This window comes from Hyperolius riggenbachi, chromosome 10 (assembly GCF_040937935.1).
Source record: "Hyperolius riggenbachi isolate aHypRig1 chromosome 10, aHypRig1.pri, whole genome shotgun sequence".
NCBI lineage: Eukaryota > Metazoa > Chordata > Amphibia > Anura > Hyperoliidae > Hyperolius > Hyperolius riggenbachi.
Genome location: NC_090655.1, coordinates 197,610,269 through 197,616,625, shown reverse-complemented (window position 1 = coordinate 197,616,625; position 6,357 = coordinate 197,610,269).

Here is a 6,357-nt window from a genome sequence, read left to right as displayed (position 1 = left end):
CCATGACTAAGTCGCTCCCCACACAGCATCTCTGCCTGCAGGCTGCTTGACTGCCTTCTCCGCCACCACCAACAGGGTCCAGGACTCCAGGCGGATTCCTGAATTTTTAAGGCCACTGCTAGGAGCGGACGCTATAATAATTTTTCTGGTGCGTGTACATGCCTGACTAATTTTTCTGCGTGTACATGCCTGACTAATTTTTCTGGCTGCGGCTGCAACAACAAAACAAAAGGCATGTACATGTGTCAATTCCCCTTCGTGATCGTTACCTTGCCACGGTGAAGGGGCTTACGTATCACAATGAAGCAATGACCGCCGGCTATATGAGTGTCTCGAGGGGGGGGGGCACACCCAAGATAATAAGGTCGTTGCTTCATTGTGGACAGACCAAATTCGATCAGCTGGACAATCACTGTTCTGTCATTGAGCTATCTCAGCCCGGCGACCATATGGGCTGGAAAGCCGCCATCACCTGCACTCTCGTCATGGTGCGCACCAGTCCAGCACAGCCGTCACTACACAAACAGCTGTTTGCGGTGCGTTACACAGTGAGTTTGGTGTGTCAGTGTGAAGCAGTACTCTAATTACACTCCCTGATTGATGTATACACATGCAAGATGTTTTAAAGCACATTAGGCCTCCAATTTAGCATACAATGTGGTTTCTGCCCTTAAAATGCTGCTGTGCGTAAAATCCAGATTTTTCCCCAGGACTTTTGGCGTGTATTCCACTCCTTCATGCAAAAACTCAGATGTTAGACCCCTTGAAACATCTTTTCCATCACTTTTGTGGCCAGCATAAATATTTCTAATTGTCCTCCCCATTGGTAATTTGCCTCCCCATTGAAGTCTATTGCGGTTCGTGGAAGTTCGCGCGAACCAAACTTTTTGTGGAGGTTCGCGTTCGAGGTTCGCGAACCGAAAATCAGAGGTTTGAGCCATCTCTACTCACGCGTAACTTTCCTGTCTGTGCTATTAATACGCAAACAGGAAGTAATGTTTGGCCCTGTAAGTATCGTTTTTTGTGAATAATGAGGCATCTCATTGATGCCTGCAATCATTCACACGGGGACTTAGATCAATGAATGGGAACTGCTTAATTGCAAAGAAAATTTTGTGAACTTTCAAGTAGGTTACAATCATCACTACCCACCATCCACCATACAATTTCCAAAGCAAGCAACGTCACATCCGCACATTTTAAAGAGGAACTCCAGTGAAAATAATGTAATAAAAAAGTGCTTAATTCTTACAATAATTATGTACAAATGATTTAGTCAGTGTTTGCCCATTATAAAATCTTTCCTCTCCCTGATTTACATTCTGACATTTATCACATGGTGACATTTTTACTGCTGGCAGGTGATGTCACTGGAAAGAGATGATGCTTGCTTTTTTGGCAGTTGTAAACAGCTGTTATTTCCCACAGTGCAACAAGGCTCCCACAGTGTGATGTCAGTACCTCAGTGCTGTGAGGCACTGACATCATTTGTGGGAGGGGTTTCACCACAATATCAGCCATACAGAGCCCCTTGATGATCTGTTTGAGAAAATGAAAAGATTTCTCAGGGGAAAGGGAGTCTCAGCTACTGACTGGGATTAAAGAGAAACTCCAACCTAGAATTGAACTTTATCCCAATCAGTAGCTGATACCCCCTTTTACATGAGAAATATAATACTTTTCACGAACAGACCATCAGGGGGCGCTGTATGACTGATTTTGTGCTGAAACCCCTCCCACAAGAAGCTCTGGGTACTCTGGGCAAACTGCCACAATGTAACAATGTAACAATGTTCACAGACAGGAATTAGCTGTTTACAGCTGTCTCTAACAGCCAAAACAGCTAGGAGCAGCTACATAACCTGCCCACAGTAAAAATGTCACCATGTAATAAATGTCAGAATGTAAATCGGGGAGAGGAAAGATTTTATAATGAGCAAACACTGACTAAATCATTTATACATAATTATGGTAAAAATGAAGCACTTTTTTTACTACATTATTTTCACTGGAGTTCCTCTTTAAGTTCAATTCTTGGTTACGGTTTCTTTTTAAAGTGAACCTTAAGCCAGAAAAAAAATGAGTTTTACTCACCTGGGGCTTCTACCAGCCCCCTGCAGCAGTCCTGTGCCCTCGCAGCCACTCACTAATCCTCTGGTCCCCCTCTGCCAGCTAGTTTCGTTTTTGCCGACAGGACCGTCAGGACTGGCCAAGCGTATCTTTTTCCGCATTCCCGACTGTAATTAGCGCTATTGCGGACCGCAACGCGTACAAAAAGTTAGCGTTGCCGCATTACCTACGCGTAGATATGCGGCAACGCGTATTTTTGTACGCGTTGCGGTCCGCAATAGCGCTAATTACAGTCGGGAATGCGGAAAGAGATACGCGTGGCCAGTCCTGACGGGCCTGTCGGCAAAAACGAAACTAGCTGGCCGCGGGGGACCAGAGGATTAGTGAGTGGCTGCGAGGGCACAGGACTGCTGCAGGTGAGTAAAACTCATTTTTTTTTTCCTGGCTTAAGGTTCACTTTAAGCACATTCGTTCAGATCTTTATTTAAAAAAAAAATTAAAAATTATTGTTTCTTAAATAATTTTTTTTTTCAGTTAGATCGTTTTGATTGAAAACAACAGAAAAATCAATTGATTTAATAACACAGTGTATGGCCACCTTGAAGAGTACCTGAAGTACGTAAAAAAAAGTTTCACTTAAGGTGCGTACACATGCACTACGGCCGCCAATGACGGGTCCGTCAGACGCTCCCACTGGGCAGACTTTCAGGCAACAGTAGCGCTTGAGTACGCGCTGTCGGCGGACTGATAAGGCTGTTTCTGAGCGATCCGCTCACCGGATGTAGGAAGTGGAACTTTTTTTGGGTTTTTTGTTTTTGGTACTTCAGGTTCCCTTTAAGAAACATATGCTGCTGTATTGCTTAGAAAGCTGAAAGTGAGGCATTTGGGGCTCTGTTGTGCTATTCACAGGTTTGGTACCAGAGATCCAGCAGGCCACATGTTTCTGCAGTGCAGTGTCATCCTGGCACAATCACATTCTGCAAATACACTCTGTCCCCTCTGTCTTTTCAACAGTAATGTATCGAATGTATCATGTTTGTCTGCGGAGTAGCTGTCTAATCTAAATCCTGATTCATTTCACTGGCTTTGGTGCAGGGCCAGCAACAACAGGGCTGGGGCTTGGCTGACTAATGCAATTCCCTGCCAAGTAATCACAGCTAAGATCATGTGATAACCAACTTAGCTGCAAATCTAATTTCTTTTCTGCTTTTTCTTTGCTAACAGAGACAGCTGTCTACTGAAAAAGATGAAACTTCAGGATCAGGTCTTAACATAATTTCACTGTTACAATATATGCAATACAAGGGGGTGCATCTTAGTTTAAAGTGCACCAGAGATGAGTATATGCCCAAGTTTTATACATGCCTGGGGCTTCCTCCAGCCCCATCCGCACGGATCATTCCCACGCCGCATCCTAAGATTTCTGCCTCTTCGGTAATGGGTCACGTCATTTCGGCCAGTCGCAGCCAGTCGACTCATGCGCAGTGCGCTCCTCCGTCTCTCTCCGGCAGCTGGAAGCTACTGCTCAGGCGCAGAGCGCACCCAGCTACGGGAGCGAGATGGAGGAGTGCACTGTGCATGCGTCGACTGGCCAAAATGACGAAACCCGTTACCGAAGAGGCAGAAGGCTGAGGATGGCAGCGTGGGAGCAATCCGTGCGGATGGGGCTAGAGGAAGCCCCAGGTTTGTATGAGACTTGACCATATACTCGTCTCTGGTTTCTTTTAAGTATACAGCTTATAAATAATTATAAGCAGGTAAATCTCCTGACTTCAGTAAACTCTTCTGTATAAGCAGAGAACTTGGCGTATTTTCCCCCGTATAAGATGCTCCGGAATATAAGACGCACCCAGGTTTAGAGGGCAAAAACCAGGGGAAAAAAATACTAAACCTGGTGCGTCCATATTCCAGGAGCGTCTTATACATGTCCTTCTGTGTGTCCTCATGTGTGCTCCTGTGCCCCCCATATCCTCATGTGTCCTTCTGTGTGTCCTCCTGTGCCCCCATGTGTCCTTCTGTGCCTCCCATGTGTCCTCCTGTGTGTCCTAATGTGCCCCCATTGTGTCCTTTGCCCCCATGTGTCCTGTGTCCTCATGTGCCCCCCATGTGTCCTTCTGTGCCCCCCATGTGTCCTCCTGTGTGTTCTCATGTGCCCCCCATGTGTCCTCATGTGCCCCCCATGTGTACTTCTGTGCCCCCCCATGTGTCCTCCTGTGTGTCCTCCTGTGTGCTCCTGTACCCCTATATGTCCTCCTGTTCCTCCCATGTGTCCTGTGTGCCCTAAGGTGCCCCCATATGTGTGCTCCTGTGCCGCCAATATGTCCTCCTGTGCCCCCCATATGTCCTCCTGTGCCCCCCATATGTCCTAATTTGCCCCCCATATGTCCTCTTTTCCCCCCCAGCCTTCCTCCCTCCCGCCTGCGTCTCCTGCCCCCCCCCCCCCCCCCACGATGGAAGTGTCAATAGCTGCGACAACTTACCTTTGGCAGGCTCCCACGCTGATCCTAGATCATTGCGCTGCCCCCCGCTAGCCTCCTCTGCCTCCCCCCTGCTTATCTGGCCCCCCCGGGTGTAGGAATAAGTATCGGTAGCTTACCTCTGCAGTGCGCCCGCGATGACTGCAGACATCCGTCTTCCAGGCACTTCTGGCTCTAGTGACTGGCTTGAACTGATGACGCGCAGTTCAAAGCCGGTCACTAGAGCGCGAAGTGCCTGGAAGACGGATGTCTGCAGTCATCGCGGGCGCACAGCTGAGGTAAGCTACCGATACTTATTCCTACACCCGGGGTGAGGCCAGATACAGAGGGGGGGAGGCAGAGGAGGCTAGCGGGGGGCAGCGGAATGATCTAGGATCAGCGTGGGAGCCTGCCAAAGGTAAGTTGCTGCCGCTATTGACACTCCACAAGGGGGGCCAGGAGACTCGGGCAGGCACGGGGAAGGCAGGCAGGGAATCCCCAACATGGCGGCGGTTCGTGTCGGCGGGCGTTATTAAGTTGGGAATTCCCTGCCTTTGCCTTATAAGACACAGGGACTTTTTCTCCCCATTTTTGGGGGAGAAAAAGTGCGTCTTATACGGCGACAAATACGGTACTTGGTAGCATTGCCACGTGTATTGCTGTCAGCTATGGTGCCTAAGGCCCCTTTCACACTGGGATGTTTTCATTGTGTTACCCGTTTTTACTACAGGATAACGCTAAAGCAATGAAAGTCTAATGAAAGTCTATGGGACATTTTATACCTGATGCAGTGTGATGCGATGCACCGGAAGCAAAAGCAACAGTGCGTTACCGGGCAACATTCGCGGTGTCATGTTGTCTTGAAGTCATGTAAGTCAATGGCAACTCACGTATTTTAAAATGTTCTGTGTTCAGGTTGCGAAGCGTAGTTTTTTACTTAACTTCCGTGCAATTCTTATTTTGGCCACTGGCAGTGAGCGCTAGAGAGCCTTACATTGCCTCAGTAATCTACAAAGACTATTTTTAACGTTGTGGTGCGATATGATCCTCCAAACGCACCGCACCTATAACGCTGGTTGCTGGTGTGAAACCGGCCTCAACAACAATATCTCTGGCACCTGTTCAAATATGTTCCCATTCATTAACCTAAGTCCCCGATTCAATGAATGCCGGCGTCTATGAGACGCCTGCATTAATTCTATCTTCCTGTTGATACTGTGCACGCGTTAATTCCGATTCACGTCCTTACGTATGTGAATCGGAAGTAATGACTGAGGACATCAGCTGAGGACATCTTGTGGCCAAATAGTAAAACTACACCAAAAAACATTGTATTCAATAAAAATACCTACATTTACATTTAAAATGAACCATTTCCCTCCCATACTCCCCCATCGTATCCATATATATATATATATATATATATATATATATATATATATATATATATATATATATATATATATATATATATACATATGTACACATATACACATATATATACATATATATATGTATATATATATATATATATATATATATATATATATACATATATACATCCTACTAATATAATAAATAGGAAAGTTCGGATGTTTGGATGTTTAGATGTTTGGATGTTTGTTACTCGATCACGCAAAAACGGCTGAACCAATTTGAATGAAATTTGGCACACACATAGTACATTACCTGGAATAAAGTATAGGATACTTTTTATTCCCATAACCAAAAAGGGGGCGGAGACAAATACAAATTTCACTGGAAAATGTAAACTGCAGCCATTCTTACACTGTTAATGGTAGGGTTCTCAAACTTTGCACAGTTGGTCACT